Genomic DNA, 17569 nt, shown 5'->3' with positions numbered 1-17569 from the left:
GAAACCTAGGAATATATTTTATGTGAATATGTGCAAAATGCAAGGACATTTATAAAATATGTAGTAAAATGCTAAGGACTCTTATTTATCCTCCTCTTAGAAGGCAAACAAAAACCCAAGGATAGTCACATCTTACTCAAAATGCATTAAAGATTAAGGAAGATTTTCAGAATATAGTATTGCATTCAAATTCTTCATATTGAAAAAGAGGCTGGCTCTGCTTATACTTCAAAAATTAGACCAAATGAGAAAATCAAGTAATTAATTTTTAATGCTTTAATACTAACTATGATTTTGTCACTGTAACTGTTTTGATAAGAGGAATGTAATACACTCAAATGTAAAGTAAAAAAAGTGTAAATATGAAAAAAGAGGAGAAAATAAATAGCATTCCAGGCATGGAAGGAATAAGGAAAAGAGAAGGTAATTCTTGACGCTTCTTTAAATAGCTCTAAAAATAAAAACATAAAGTTCTGAGCAGTGCATAGCACAGCTTAGGAAGTGTTTTTCCATTACTTTGTTAGAAATATCTAATTACTTTAACTTAAATCCACTTCTTCGGATTATATAAATAAATCACTTACATGTTAGATATGCCCTCAACCCTGAAGTGAACTTTGATAGCAGTGATCTCCTTGTGTTACCTCATAACCATAATTTCTGTATTTATTTTAATTTTGCTCCAGTCACAAGAAGGAATGAGCTTTAGTGTGTAGCTTTAGCAATTTTTGAAGAATGTGATTAGTTAATGTGGTTAAGATAGCCTTGGATAGCTAAAGCAGATCTGCAACTGAGTATTTTGCTATGAATTACATATTATTATCTTTAAATACAGGGAGGGATGAGAAAGACAGAGGTGTTAGGTCACATCTTTGTGGGGATAGTACAGCATGGAAGTTTACTCTGAGATGAGTCCCTTGGAAAAGGCAGGCTGGCCTGGCCTTCAGGGCAGTGGGCACAAACCTGCTCAGAGGCTGCATGGAATAAATGGCATGATGGAGCTCCATGTGCTTCTGACACAGAAGGGATGGCAAAGCACCTTTTGGGGTGAGATTTTGTGCTGAGACACTGAACCAATTCATGGTGATATTCCCCAGATAGAGAGGGCTGCCTGCTGGCAACAGATACAGGAGTTCAATGTGTAAACTCTGATAAGGCTGACATGTAATTTGTGTTACAGTTTGATTGTTAATTGTATATAAAGCAGGAGCCTTCACAGATCTTTCACTGAGAGCCCTTAATTGGGAGAAGTAAACCCATGTCATTAAGAGTATATCCTTTAAGGAGAAGGAAGGTAACTTTTTTTAAATTAAGCATTTGCTTGATTTTGGTGCTTTTGGTTTTGAATGCTTCCTTTTAATATTGTGGAATTAGGCCAACAGTCTCAATTAGTTTTGTCACAAGACAAAATTTTTTTCCAAGTATAACATGTAAAACATCTCTCTTTTTTATTTTGTGCTTTTTCTCTAACAGTTAAGTATGTTGAAGAGTAATTAGAGTTAACTGTCTTCACAAAATCTGTCTACTGGGACATGTAACGAAAATATTTGAATAAATAGGATTTTGGCAATATTTGTAACTTTTCAGCAAATTACAGTCAAATCCAATTGCTGCAGGTAGGAAACTGACGTGAAATTTGTTGTTAAAAATTTAGCTTTGGACCTAAGAATGCTCTTAGAATGAAATCATGGATGCTCTCTGCTTCTAGTATGAGAGAAGTTACCTACTTTGGTAGATGTAAGCATTTTGTGAAAGACATTGCAGAGGCATTTGCATTTGCCATTTATATTCTTTTTTGTCACTAAAGAACACAGCAATGTGTATTGAAGTACACATTTTATTATATTAGATTTTATCTTATTTGGGGTGTTTTTTATCCCAGAGACGTATAATCTTTGCAGTTGGATGATTCTTGGAAATTATTATGAAGCAGAACTAACCAGCTGAATTGTTTCTTCTGCAGTGTATTCCTACAGCTGGCAAAGAGCAACTGTGCTGGAAAACACCTGTGCAGTGGCAATGAAAAGATAATTTCAGAGGCACAAAAGCACACAGTGGTTCCTGAAACTGAGGGGAGGGTTCCACCACCCCATTAATGCCCGTGGGATCTGACACAGAAAGAATTGATTTGGGTCTGTTTAATCCTTTCTTCCAGCATCCTGGGCTGCATTTAAAAAGTTGTGGCCAGCAGGTTGAGGGAGGTGATTCTCCCTGTCTGTTCTCCCCTTGTGAGACCTCACCTGGAGTACTGTGTCCAGGTCTGGAGTCCTCAGCACAGGAAAGATGTGAATCTTTGGGACCAGGTCCAGAGGAGGGCTGTGACAATGATCAGAGAAATGGAAGAAAACAGGCTGAGATTTGGGCCTGGAGAAGAGAATGTTCCAGGGAGACTTTAGAGCAGCCTTCCTGCACCTAATGGGGGATTAGAAAAGGAGGGAGAATGAGAAAATGAGGACCAATTTAAAATGATAAGAGGAAGGCTATAGATTAGATGCTAAGAAAAATTTCTTTACTCAGAGGATAGTGAGGCGCTTGAACAGGTTGCCCAGAGAAGTTGTAGATGCCCATCCTTAGAGGTGTTCAAGGCAAGGCTGGATGGGGCCCTGAGTAAATTGATCTAGCGGGTGGCATCCCTGCCGACAGTGGGGTTGGATGCAGGTCATCTTTAACCACAGAATGACAGAATATTTTAGGTTGGAAGGAACCTCCAAGATCACCAAATCCAACCTTTGACTGATCACCACTTTGTCAACTAGAGCATGGCACTGACTGCCATGTCCATAAAGGTGCTTTCCAACCCAAGGCATTCTGAGATTTACCTGAGGAGTCAAGTTAGGGAACTGACCTAACAGGAAATTACCTTTTCTTGCATGGATTTTTTATGGGTGATTCCCTGAGCCAACTACCTCTGTGCCCATAGGAACATCAATGGCAGGAGAAAGAAGGCAGCAGGACCATACAGTTCAGCCAATTCTCGTGGCTGCCACCTGCTGTGGAGCCATAGCCATAAACTCCACCCGCAGTCAAATGTTAACTGCTGGATTAGGATTTTTACTGAGATCCTTTAAATTGGTTGGAAACCTAAATGGAGTGTGTTGTGACAAGAATCACAAAAGTGGAGAGTTCAGTCCTTTCAGAGATAAATAAACTTGTTATCAAGAACAGTGTCCTTTGGGGAGAAAATGTCTGGTGTTAAAATAGAGTAAGATATATATATAGAGTATTGTCAACTGCCACTGATTTCTACTGCTGTTTTAATGTAATATTTTTGCGGGTTTTGTAAAAAAATGCACATATGTATTTAGTGTTTTGGGAATGATCCTAATTACTCTTTTGGCAGTTTGACATCCTTCTGTATATGTTGGATGCAACATCATTTATACATTGTCTCTGGACTGCTTTTCAAACACAGATCCTAAAACCAAGGATTCCTACTCCAGAGAATACAAGCTCATTGAAATCTCAAATTGTGTCCTTATGTAGAAGTCAGTTGTTTCTTCTAACTTAATGCTGAAGTGTTAAAATGCTCCATCTCATGTTCCTGGGCAAAAGTTGAGTCTTCTGCCACTTCCCAACCCACTCCTTGTAGTGCTCACAGGATAATAATCAGATATTACCAGTAATGACACTTCCCCCTTGAGAAAGGAAAGGCATTAGTGTGTAAATATTGAATTTTTACTGAGTCTGTGATAGCATGCAGAACTTCATTCCTGTAATCTTAGTGAAGGACTATATGATCTCTATGGCTGCAGGTGCACCACTGCTCTTTAAAAGCTGCCTTAATTATGCCTATTACATGTAAATCTTTTTCTTTTATGTCTTTGTATCTCTTGCATTTAAGCAACATGGTGCAGGGATGTTTTTTCTGCTTTGGAGAAAGTGTTCTGGACAGATAATACTTGGAAAGTAAGAGTTAATTTTTACTTCTTTAAAATTATGCCTCTTTTTTTTTTTACTTTCAGATTTTTCATTTTTAAGTATTTTCAGGTCTAGTGTTCCAGTCCTTGGCCCTGAAGTTTGAGCCTAGACATAAGTAGTTAGTACTGTTAGAAAAGTCCTGATTAAAGGATTTTGATGAAATAATTTAAATACTAGTTAGGTTAATTTCTTTCGTTGGCCTGTGTTTGTTGCTTCTTAGCATTATGGAGTTTGGAAATCATCATACAAGCACTATCATTCATCTAAATATGGGAGCCAGATTTTTTGAAATTTGCTTTTTGAGAGATTCTAATATTAATTTTCTGAAGTGTTTGGAAAGCTGCATAATGTTTTGATTTATTTTGTTTGTTTTATTTTTTATTTATTGCCAAATGTCACGTTCATAAAATGCAAAATCATACAATGTAGTGTCTCTGGAAATTCTCTTGGCATATTCCATCTAAATTGCTTTAAACAACTCTATCTGATTGCCCTTTGCAAAAAGAATGGAATAATTATTATCCTGAATTCCAGCAATATAGACAGGTTTGCTGGAGAGAGGAGTAGATAAAGCATATGTTTACATGACTTCCACAATGAATGGTCTCTCTATATAGTTTGCAAATAGCAATTATAATTTCATGTTAATAAGATGCAGGAAAACATGCTGAAGGAACAGTGCTTTGCTGCTTTTGTCAGAGTTTCATCAAACTGATTTTGTCAGCACTGGAGCATAACCCTTGCCACATCAGTTTGAGTGCTCGTTAGGCAGCCGATTTGTCTGAATCCTCATTAATTTGATTAACTCATTTACTTATGGATGATGACATGTTATGTGGTACAGGAATGGTGGTTAGAGAATGGAATCAAGACTTTAGTTGACTTTGTTAGTGTTCAGTTGTTCATTTGTTTCTGCAATAAACTGCTGCATTTGAGCACTAAAGTAACAGTAATTTACATTTTGCAGAAGTGTGGCATCAGCTGAAGGGTTGAACTTAGATTGTGTATAAACTTGCACCTCTGTCAGTCAACCACAGACAGCAGTTTAGGAGCTTCGTAGGTTTATAGCCTACTCCAATTCCCTCTTCATTTCACTTGGGTACTAGACTTTCTCATAAGAACCTGAACAGCTCTCTCAAACATCTGGTTTAATGTAAATTAAATAACAAAAGGGAAGAAAGTAGAAAACATCCTCAGTTAACACATTCAGAAGAGGGAGATGTTGTTAAGCAGGGATACTTAAAGCACTTTTCTGAAAGATAGGTTTCAGAAAAATGATCAAAATGTAAAAAAGAAATCGGTCAATGATTAAGATCAAATTCTGTGTATTCACAGTTTAGCAATTTGTATTTTTACTGTTTGATATGCCTCTAATATTTTAAGGTGGTGACTCTGCAGGTTTTGGATTCCAGCCACTATTTTGGTGGTCATATGTGAAACTGGAAAGGAAAATTTAAGCATGCAGGGTTTAACAAATAATAAAATATTTTGTTTGAATTCAGTGACTCTGAATTTGAGTGGATGGCAAGCATATTAACTCATCTGTATAATTTTGAGTTGAGATCAAATTCAGTTTGGGATAGCTCAAGAAACAGTCGCGTATTTCGAACTTTGTGAGGATGAAGAAGCCTGAATTCTTGAGCAGCCAAATAATTTATTTTGGTGAGAATTGCATTTGCAATTCCAGGGCTGAATGTGCCATGAACACAGAGTGGTGTGAAGATTCCCTATGCTGTGGTGAAACAGAATGCTTTTTATATTACTGGAGTGCAAAACAAACCTCATCCTGGGCTGTGGCAGTATTGGAGAACCAAAGTTTTCAAACACAGGCCAGAAATCTTTCTCTCTAAATGCAGGACTAGAAGCAACAGTTGGCTACAAGTTGGCCAAACTACGAGAAAATAAAACCCAATATGCTTTCAAAGATGAAGAAGCAACTTGCGAAATTTCAATGAAACTAGCAACTATGTATAGTAGTGAGTCAGACTAGAACCACCCATCTCCTTCACCCCTGCATTATTGTCCCTCTCCCTGCCCTAGGTGACTTTCTATCTGCATACCTGTTGAACTCCAGCCTTACCCTCATAGTCCTTGGAAAAAGGAGGGATTGGGGTAGCAGTAGAAAGTGACTGGGGATCAATAAGATGAGGTGCAATGTTTGCAGGGCAGCCACCTGCAAAAATCCTTGTAAAAATGCAGGTTGAATGGAAGTTGGTAGAGCAGGAGAGAGGAAATAATGTTGGAATTGTTTTGGAAATAAGGCAAACTTTTAATGGACAAGAGACTTGGGAAAAAAAGGTAGGCCATTGAAGGAGCTATAGAAGTGGTTTTTTAACTTACTGTTAGTTAACTAGAGCTTTGCTTCAGACTACTAAGGAGTAGTCATTACTTCGTTTTAAAAAATCATTAGTGTGCATTTATATATACACTGTAACACTAACTATTGTAAGCTTTTTTATAATAAAAAATACTGTTTCCTGTTCAATCTTCTTGACCTGAAGTTAGGATTGATGATGTTCTTAGGCTTCTTCTAAGTTTAATACTAAGTTAACAATAAATTTCTTTAGAATTGAAATGAGATCAAGCATGGGCTGTCATTGTCACAATTGCAGAATATTTATGGTTGTATTTGTTTATTTGGATATGCAGTTTTACTGAGTCAGTCAGACCAGTCTTGTTTCATTGAGAAGGTGAACAAAGTGCAGGAGATCTTGCATCCTTTCTGTAAAAGAGATTACTGTCACTGAATTAAATGGAGCTATAATTTCACCCAGCCTTTTATATTTTTTGGGGAGGAAACAGGTCCAAACACATCATATTTGGGAACTTCTTTATACTAGATGGGCTCTTTTAGAAACGTCATTTATTTTAGTTTACTAATATATGCCTGTATTTGGAATGATGGGGAGAGTTTACAGAAACAAGTCCTTTGACTCTTACTTCAATTCCCTAGAATCTTATCATAGAATATTTGCAAAGTGCATATGGAACACAGATAATATTCAAACAGGAGGCTGGTGATCAGAGTTGAATTACTGGGTTCTAAATTTTTCTACAACCACCTCTTTTCCTCCTTCACATGCTCTGACAGTTACAGACTGTTTCTCTAATAGGGCTTGCATTTGAAGATAAGCCTGCATGTAAACAAATTAACTTTTCTTAAATGGAGAGCCATTTCATCTGCAATAATATACCAATTCATAAACTATCAGAAGCATATTTTTAAAAAAAGAAAAAGATAAATGACCCATTGTATAACACTTAGTATTAGGCAGACTAGATGTCCCTGTGTTCTGGGAGATAAGGCTCTTGTATTATTACACCCTAATAAAATGAGTTAATGTTTTAGTATCAGAGATAAAAGGACAGTTGGATATATTTAATAACCAAACTGAGAAACACTTAATTTTAGTTGTCTGTAGCAATATAATACAAATTCCCCTGTAAAACAAATTGCACTTTTGGAATATACTTTAATGTGCATTCGACAAAGGAGAAAATGAGGTGATTGAAGTTCAATTTGTAGCATGTTATTAACCATTTCCGCTTGACTAGATGCGTAAAAGGATAATGGATGAGGGTTTTATTATTGCCTTTCTGCTAAAATGAAGTGGTGTAAAAGATAAGGTGATGAGATTAATGAACATAAGGAAAAGGCGTAATCAATCAAACTCCAACAGGGTGATGAGATGACAGTACTTAAGATTTGCAAGGATACATGTTTTTAAAAGTGGATTTTATCAATGCGGACATTTTGTTTGGGTGGAATGCTAAGAAGAAGATAGTTGCCAATTTCAGTTATTTTTTGGTGGGTTCAATTACTACAGTATGTTTGAATCATCAACAATTAATGTAACAAATTAAAGTTGTTAAGTCTTTTGTTAAATTTAAAATTCATATTGAAAATCCCCTATATGCTTATTAAAGGAGGATAAGCAAGGAAGGAGGTTTTGTCAAGCAGGAAGGATGTTTTATTGATCAGTTTATCAATTCTTCACTGGTGGAACACTCCTAGATGTGTCTGGATGAGTTATTTTTAGTCTGTACTGCCGCCTCAAGTTTTGCATCCAAGTCATTTCAGCATTTCAGTCGCTGGCTTTCATGTGCTCAAGGAAGAGTGAGAAATGCTTTCCTTGCCCTGTAATAAGTTCTCAAACATGAAACTCCACCAGATTTCAACTTCCAACTCCTCAAATAGAAAATTGATTATCTTGTAGTGATAAATCTACTAAAGTTTCTAGCAGTAAATGTGTTCCTCTTTGTAGGGTGAGATATTTTATGCTTAAGATCTCAAATCTTCTTTCCTCTAACACATATCTTAAAATTGTTACCCACTTGAATATCTATAATGCTAACATGTTATGGGAAGAATTGATTACAGGTGTTAGTACTTGTTAGTACTTGTAAGTACTAAAGCTAGAGAAAACCCTAAATGTAGATCTACTGCCTTAAAATAAATTTTTATTTCTTTTTTTTTAAAAGAAAAGAAGAACATTGAGTTCCACACCAAAAAACACTTAAGAACTGCAAACACCACTGGAAGATCAAATTTTCTAATGCCTTCAGTTTCCTTCTCCTTTTAAAAAACTGTACATCTTTTTCAAAATGTGGAGCTGACTAGGAGGGGAGCTACTATCCATTTAGGGTCTTTTCCATATTCGAAAAAAGATTTAAAAAGGGCTCCCACATAATTCTTTAAATTCTGGTGAATTTATTTGATAAAAGTTGCCTATTAAAAGGCTGCCTTAAGTTACTTTGGTAAATGAAACACGCACAAGCAGGATAAATTGCTGTATTTTTGCGAGGAATTTTGTTCTTGGCAGCACTTAGGCCAGGATGGATAGGATATTGCTATAGGGTTAGATTTTTCTAAAGAGAAGCAGTTGAAAATACTTTTCCCTCTTGACTTCAGCATTTATGAAACACTGTTAGGTACTGGCTGGAAAGTGGGGCTTTGTCAATACTCCCACATTAGACTTGACTTTTTCTGGCTCTTCGGAAAACTTTCAGTTTTGCAAAACAGCATCGTGGGTTTGAAAGATAAATGCATAACACAGCCCAGATTAAAATTCTTCACAAGAGCTAATATTTTCACATAGACTTACTGCCCTCTCTCCTCCTGTCATCTGCAGAATTCTTTGATAGACTTATTTTTTATTGGGCCCTCAGGAGTAGCAAGTTTTAGATTTAATACCCCAGGGGGAATGGCAAGGCAAATCATGTTGTTGGATCAATTGTTCAGCTATCCCCAGACTGCTGTCTGTGTATCTGTTACACTTGAATCACATTTTCAAGCCTTTCTTATCCATCATTTGGACTAGAAATGCAGTTTAATTTTCTATTGCATTTTTAAGCTGAAATAAGGGTTATGTTCTTGTTCTGTTACCCCAGAATCATAGATGTAATTGTAGACTTCACATTAGCTGTGCCTCTAGCTTGCTTAATCTTGGGAAAGGGTCTTTTCTTGTAGGAGTGCTTTAAAGCTGAATTTATATTACTTTAGCTTAGCATGTACTAAGATGAGTATCAGCAGTTGTTGTATAAAACCTCCTCTTCACATGGCGTTTTTTTTTAACTTTAAAAACATGGGCTAAGTTTTAATTGGACACATTATTTCTATGGGTGATCTTAAGGGGTTCTCCCTTGCAGTCACAGGCCATAACAAAACCTTGGTCAGTGATTGATTTCAGTCAGTTCTTTCTTCTGAGAAATTAATCTACTTTTACAGGAATATAAGACAAATGTAAGAACAGAGATACAAAATATGAAGTATACTCATGTGGGACTTAGTTACAAAAAGGAGCACACAGGCGACGTCTCCGTTGATAACTAAGAACAATTCCTCTATTTTGTTGTCATATCTGTATTCAGCTTTGGTTTATGGTAAATGAACTTGCAGTGACTGGAGAAGGGCTTGAGCAGTGAAGGGTTTTATAGCAGTTCTGTACTATCTTCTTTCCCAGATTCTGAGGGCAAGAGGGAAAATTTGTTCAGTATTATATACAGTCCTGGGCATCCCAAATGAGGCAAATATACGTCAGCCCCTGCAGCTGCCCCATTTTACTTGGAGGGGATTTGGTTCCTGCAGCACTTGAGAGTCTCTGCAGCACAAAGGTGGCATTGAGCCATTTTTGCATCCACACCCCTTTGCAAGGGGCACCTTGTGTGCCACATCTCTCATGAAACACAGCCCAGAATCTTCTAATGTGAACGGCTGGCGTGGCAGCTCTGGAGTCTGACTTTTCTCCTTGCCTTCAAGAGGCACATCTGTTCTTCGATGCATGGGCTTGCTTCTCATTAATGAGCTGATCAGATGCAGTGTTTCTTGATGACTGGTATTCTAGCTTCCTGCCAGATGTGTGGGGGAGTTTTTGTTTTTGTTTTGTTTCTGATGAAAGGATATGAAGGTCAGCTTACAGGTCACTGATTAAAAAAAAAAATCCTTTTTTGGCATTGAAACTTATTTTTTCATTGCCCATTTGCTTTCTGTTCCTCCTTCTGTAAGATCAGATGGAAACAGCAGACACTGGACAGCTGCCAGTGTTGCAGGTGTAGTGATTCCTTCTTGGTTGTAGTTGCTGCTTCCACTTGCACATGTTCTGACTGGAGAGACCTTTGCTGGATACATGGAGAAGCAGCCCATGGGAGAAGTCATATCCTGAAAGTGGTGAAATAGGCAGGTGCAGGGCACCAATGGAAATCTGACATGACTATTCTCATTTGCTGTTCCAAATACAAATTTGAAGAGACATTTATAGCAAACATGAGCCTTGTTTTTTTAAAACAGAGGCTCTCCAGGCCAGTAATCACAGTACCAGCCTGACAGAGCTCAAGAAGTGTTTGGACAACACTCTTGGGCACAGAGTGTGACTCTTGAGCATATCCTGTGCAGGGCTGGGAATTGGATTTCAGAGGTTCTTGTGGGTCTCCTCCAATTCAGGATATTCTATGATTAAAAAAAAAAATTCAATGTCTAAATATCTTTAAGAAACAGCAAAACAAAGATGGCTCCTGCATTGTTTTCTGTGCCCTGCCTTTGAGATGCTTGCTCCATACACAGTAAGTAATACTGCTGTGGATATGAGCTGCTGTAAGTCTGGCAATTGTCCTAATTTTCGAACTCTGTACATGTTATAGATCAACCAATAGTCTGATAAAGACTATCCTCCAAGACTTTTCTGCACTAGGTATTTTATAAAAGGAGAGGGACCAACCAGACTTTAAACTTAAAAACCTTTAAAACTTAAGAAAAACCCAAATCTACAAACTTTTTGTCATTATATAAAAAAAATCTCTGCTTGATTCCTTTTCACTATTTTTCCATTTCCGTCTTTGAACAAGGGAAAGCTTTTTAGGGCTTGTTTTGAATTTTAGGGCTTTTTTTTTAGTTGCAGTAGTGTTACAACATCATGACATGGTTTTGAGCCACTAGTCCTGTGTTGTCTTATTTCTACTAGGAAACTCTCTGTACGATTTATATTTTCAAAATATGGCTCATGGTCATACTTATCACCTCGAAAACATACTTCTTTTTTTTTTTTTTTTTTTCTTATTGGGAATACCAGATTCTAGGGAGTGTGCTAAAAGCTTTTGAGGTTAAGATTTAAAAGATTTCATATTTTATAACCTCCTTTCCGATAATAAAACATTTCCATAATGAATTCAATCTGAATTTATATTTCTTTTTTTTTGTTAGCTCACAAGGAGATGGGAAGACAAATTAATTGACCAGTTTTTGCAGAGTGACAATTTGGAACATCTAAAGCTTCCTGTTTTTCTGTCTTTTAGTTCTCTGCATTAATAAACTTGAAGGTGAGCTAACTAACTAGGTAGCAACAGTTGTGGTGCTACAAAGTTATGCATCAAAATAGGAGAGCTGTGAAGGACTTTTTGAAGACATCTAGACACCTGCTTCTCAGCTGGATAGATAAAATTATGGCAAAGGGATTTTTCCCAGCTAGTTTTCCAAAATTCTGTCTCACACTGGGTAATGAGCATGGAATGCACCACTGCATCATTCATTACCACAAAGTCTTAATAATGATAATTTTTCATTTCAGCATTTTTGATGCAAATTCCACTATTTAGTATCATCAGCTTATTTTGACAGCTTCTACACAGTGAGAAATCACTTCATGGAATTCTGCTCACTGATGCTTAAGCTCTTTTCTTGAGCTTTTGCCTGTAATGTTATTTTTTCAATGTATAACAAATGAAATCAAAACAAGCTTTCTTTAGTATTTGCACTGTGTCTGTTTAACTGATGGAATTCATTGACACATGAAATCATGAAGTTGCATGATTTAATGCAGTCCAAAAAGACTAGGCTGAGTTATTTCTAAATGATTGAAAGATTCTTGGTTATGATTTGTTGTCTGTGTCATTTTACATACCAGGTATATGAAGTCTGTATATGTATGAACATCAGTACTGTAGCAAATAGCAAAAACAGGTAACCCTGGGAGAGGAAAAATGTTGCTCTTCTCCAGGTGATGTAAACATCTATATGAGCCTTTTGTATCTACCTCCCGAGGAGCAGATCCAACTAGCTCTTAAAACAGAATGTAACTAAATCAAGATATCAGTTGACTCCTACAAGAATCTGTGCATTCCTGCAATTCTGGCTCCTTTTTTTATCATTAATAAGCCTGCTGTCGTATTTTGCAAAGAAAGTAATAACTTTATGTCCTTACCCTTGCAGGGCTTGGACAGTCACACTAACCTATATTAATTTTTCTTCTTTTTGAACTTCCACTATCTGAGGCTGCATAATTTGCCTTGCATAATTGCCTTTAGAAATCAGAAGTTCCTATTCTTTGGGTTAATTAAGTGTTTTCTGATAGTGGTAATGAACTCCTGCTCTCTAAAACCCAGCAGGGGTAATCAAAAAGGAAAAAAAAATGTTTATGAGATTCATTTGAAGGAAGTAAGAGAGTTGGTACTAAATTTGCTAACATTGTATGCAGATATATGTGAGGTGTTTAGAACCATGTACGCAAATCAGAAAAGTTCTGAAATGCAGGCTCCCTCAGTAATTTTATTTCCAAGTTAGATTGGGATAATCAGGAAGAAGGTTACCCATAGTTAGTAGAAGACCACTTTCAGAAAATTTAGGTTGCATGCCTTTTTTCACACTGAAATATAGCTTAAGTGACAGGATAAAGGGAGAATATAGAGTTGTGCATTCCTCTATTTTAATAATCTATTTTTCATGCCATCATATATGTACCGATCTGTGGTCTGAGACAGTTAGTCTTTATTCTTATTATTCCTCTTATTTCCAAGCACATGGTGTTTCTTTTTTCATTGTGTAGAGAGAAATTATTTCAAAACTAACAGATCTAGAAACAGAACTAAAACTTAATAAAAGATTAAACTATTTAGAGGTTCTGAAGCCTTGAGGTATTTTAGGCTAATATAAACAACATAATGTGGAATAGGAATTTCAGTTTGTGGTAAATCTGTCTGTCCCCAGCAGCTTCAGATAAAATAATTCTATCCTTCTTGAGCACATCAATTTGCTAGTCGGTGGTTCATGTATCAAAGAGCATTCTGTGAAAATATCAATATCATTGGTTAATATAAATGAAATTAATTTTTAAAGCTGGGCTAAAGGTTGACATCTGAAAAATTGCATTACTTTGCAGAAGAGAAATTTCTGTCTTCCAGTGAAATTTCAGGTCATAAGGGCAAGTAATTTTCACAATCTTCAATGGGAACCAGTGAAATATGAACTTCATTGTCACCTAGCCCCAAAGCGATAAGATAAAATGAGCTGATACATCATTTGCTGTGGTTTTATCATCTCCTTCAGTAATTGGAAGAGAAAACATAAGAGTTCTTTACCACCCCCCTCCCCAGTCCCTTCACCACCCACACCCAGGCATAAGCCATTTTGCTCTGATCAATACAAAGGTCACCGAGTATTTATTTATTTATTTAAATTTTTTTTGCCGGGTAAAACTGTCTAGTGGAACATTAAAGTAATGAATATGTTTAATTGAGTTTGTCACCCATGAAAATGCTGAACAGGATTGTGTAACAGACTGTGCATGCTCACAGGGGGACTGGTTGGGAGGCTGCAACTCATTGCCTGTGGATTTCAGTGGCTGATTTTGTAAATATCTGAGATTTAAAGCAAACATCTTATTTATTGCTTCTTTGAGAAATCTAAAATAAGCCAATAAACAACTCTGATTTATTGAAGAGCATGTTGATATTTAAGATTTTTAATAGTCTGATCTAATTCCCTGTTAATTCAGTTGTACTTATATGCATTTAAACAAAGAGCAGAGTCAGACTCTTTCCTTGTGAATCCTGCAGCCAGGAACTAAATAATACCTGGACAGTAGAAGCAAGGGTCCTCAGATGCAAGGCTGAGGTTAAAGTAGAAATCCAGGTTTCTTGTGAACTGAGTGTCAGATTTGGTAGCCTCTGAGTGCTGTAATTCTGCCTTCTTGAGTAAAAATTACTCCAAATGACCAAGAATGTATTTATAAATTTTATCTCTCAACTGTAATCAAATTAGAATGTAAATTAGATGCTCTATATTTTTATTCAGTGCTTTGTTGGTTTTTTTTTTTTTGTCTTGCATTATAACTTATTTAAAATTAGACAAATGTGCATCAGCTTTTTAAATAAGCTATTTAGCTTTTATTTTACTCATGGCAGTAAAGTTGGCTGGCATATTAAAGTAATATAATTATTCAATTACTGTTTCAGTTCTATAACCCATTTGCAGACTTAATTACTTCTAGCCTATTCACATTTTCAAGATCAATAGTACTTTTCTCTAAAATAAAATAAAATATACGAGAGCTGATTGGCTTGCTTAACAGGTAAAGCAAACTGTTCATTTAGTCTTTAGTAAAATATTACTTTCCTAATTCAGCAGGCAGCTGTAGTGATGGGGGTGGTTTTGTAACTATTGCATGAACAATAGACATTATGATCAATAATCAAGGAGGGTTTTGAAGGAAAGGTAGAATGGGGCATTTATATTAAAAAGTGAAAAATGACAGAATAGCTTCCAAGTAAATGAGCTTTTTTTTTTTTTTGGGAAATTAGCAGATATATGACTGTAAATTGTGAGCAATTATTTATGTATGATCTTAATTTGTGGTCAATACTGCGCTACCTGAGTTTTCATGCAACTCTGATTTCAGAGTCTTCTCCAAGCAGAATTTGAATCTGGCTATTCTTTACTCACTAATTTCTTAGGGAGTTTCTGACAGCTGTGCAGTGTTGGGGCCATCAGCATGAGTACAGAGACTGAGTACAGGTTTAGTCCTTAATTTCTAATACTTGAAGTATAGAAGGGACTTCATTCAAAGAGGAAAGTAATTTTGTGGTTTTAGTAATGTTGTCATGATGCCTGTTCATCTGGTGTTGCCAAAGTCTAATTACAGAACAATTTGTCTGATGAGATTTTTGAAACTGTAGAACTTTACAGTTGCCTCATTTGTTTATGTGTTTTTAAATGAAATGGTAAACAGTATAAATTGTCTTTTCTCCTATAAGGTGCTGTATCTTTTGAAACAAATGAAATGTGCAGTAGATTGAACTTCCATCTGGTGTGTTGAATCAACTGCAATTCTGTAAATACTTTCTCACATGGGGAAGGCAGAACTATTTCTGCAGATTATATTAGACTGTACATTCTCATTAGTCTCTGCTCCGCAACTTCTTCCAAAACTGGTGGTGACAAAAGGAGGAAATGAGTTGGTTTTAACCTCTTTAACCTCAAAATATTGTACAATGGTATGAAGATGATAGCTGTTCTTAAATTCTGAAGTGGAACTCTGTGTTGTGTGGCTTATGGGTGAAAACAGGCAAATGCAAAAATAGTTCTTGAAAGTTGTAGTTCTGATGTCAGAAGTGATTTTAAAAATTAAAAATTTTGTTTGCCAGAATAAAACTGCTGAATTTAATTTGAAGAACGAGCCAGTTTCTGCAACTAGGAGTTTCTAATAATATTTTCTAAGGAGTGAAAGGTTGCACTGGATTTTCATAAGGAACACTTAGCAATACACATGAAAGAAATGTGTTTGTCTCCTGGACCTTTCATCCGCCCTAGGTGGAGCGATGAGCGGGAGCGCGGCAGTGCTGTGGCTGCCATGGCAACTGGTTCACTGGCGGGCTAGACCTCTGTCTAGGGTGCTGTCAGTGCTCCCGGAGTTTCAGAGAGCACAGTGTCCCAAAGAAGGGCTGCTCCAACCTAATCCAGTTTTAATTGAACTCCAGAGACTTTGAAGTGAGGCCGCAGAGCAGGCAGAGCCTTCTCCAGCCGGGAATGAAGGCCCTGCTCAGCCGGGCCTCAGCTGCTCGTGTCTCCTGATCAGTTTTGTTAATGAGTGCGCCAGAGGATGGTTCCAGCAGTGGCTGTGGTGTTTCTGGGGTGCAGGTCCAGTTCCTGCTGTAAATCCTCTCCCTCTGAATTCAGTTACTTCATCTACTCCATTGGCTCTACGAGGTGCACAATGCAAGCCACCTCTGCTCTTTTCAAGCTGGCGCTTTTCCTTCCAGTTTTCAGGAGGTTGCAAGCAGCAAGCTCTGGGCCTTGTGCGGGGTTCACAGTCTCACACTCACAGAAAATGCTCACTTCACAGGGTAAAAGGAATAATTATTTAGAGTGCTGGTTTTACTCACACTATCCACATAGTAAATGTTTGAATTTCCCATGCACAGACCCATGGGGACAAACAGGCTGTTGGGTTTTAATTGTGGAAAAGTGGAGGTTACCACATTGCTGTCTGCCTCAAAAAAAAAAAAAAAAAAAATCAATCATTGCAATTAGAAGCTCCAATTTCAAGATCATAAGATGGATGAATACCAGCAAAAAGTACTAAGAGATCACTGTGCACGAGCACTGCAACTTTGTCTCCTTTGTTACCTCTTTTGGCGCTGTATTCTTAGAGGATATTTATGTGCATGTGACAAAAACCAACCTCAGTGGTTCTGAATAGCACCACAGAATTATACAATTCTGCCAATTAGTGTGGATGGGTTATGGGTGTACTATGGAAGTGTCAGTGTTGCCCAAATCTATTAGTTCCCCAGTTCCAGAAATGTTTAGCAACCTTTGACAATCTCTGGTTCTTTCATCACATTTCTAGAATTTTGTATTGGAATAATTACAGTTTTTTCCTTCTCTTTCTCTGTGTGTGTGTGTTTGCGTGTTTGCTGGGAAAGAAGTTGGCACTTGTATTGAGGCAAAGATGATTTGCTTTGTATGTTCTGATTTGTGCCATCAGCTTTTGATTTGCCAGTCTTGTTTGCTTTTAATTCACAAAACTGGTACAATATTTTATGCTGTATTGTGTAGTGCTTTTATAATAGTGCATCTGCTCTCTGTGCTACAAAAATGCAGGTTTTATTTGTCAATATATGCTACATGCAAAGCAAAATCCTCCTTTGTTAAAAACCTGTAAACAAATGATTGGTTTAATTAACAGTCTTTGTTATGTTAAGGACGTGAATTTCATTTTTTTGGTTTTATACACAATGTATTGCTCAAGTGAAATTGTGGTAAGAGTGATGTTAACAAGGATTGCGTATGAGTCTCTTTTTCTATGATGGTTTTCTATTAAGTGCTTTTGTGTTTGCTGAAATTGACAAATCTCAGATTTTCCTTCTCCTTATAGTTTTTTAA

At 36.8% G+C, this 17569-nt stretch overlaps 1 protein-coding gene across 1 annotated transcript in view; it reads left to right on the top strand.

The window, feature by feature from the left end:
- Positions 1 to 17569, top strand: part of LRBA (LPS responsive beige-like anchor protein) — a 365752-nt gene that overhangs the window by 227201 nt on the left and 120982 nt on the right. The gene's annotated exons all lie outside the window — the stretch shown is intronic.

This window comes from Vidua chalybeata, chromosome 4, assembly GCF_026979565.1.
Source record: "Vidua chalybeata isolate OUT-0048 chromosome 4, bVidCha1 merged haplotype, whole genome shotgun sequence".
NCBI classification, from domain to species: domain Eukaryota; kingdom Metazoa; phylum Chordata; class Aves; order Passeriformes; family Viduidae; genus Vidua; species Vidua chalybeata.
Note: the sequence above shows the minus strand (reverse complement) of the source record. Positions and strands in the feature narration are given on the sequence as shown.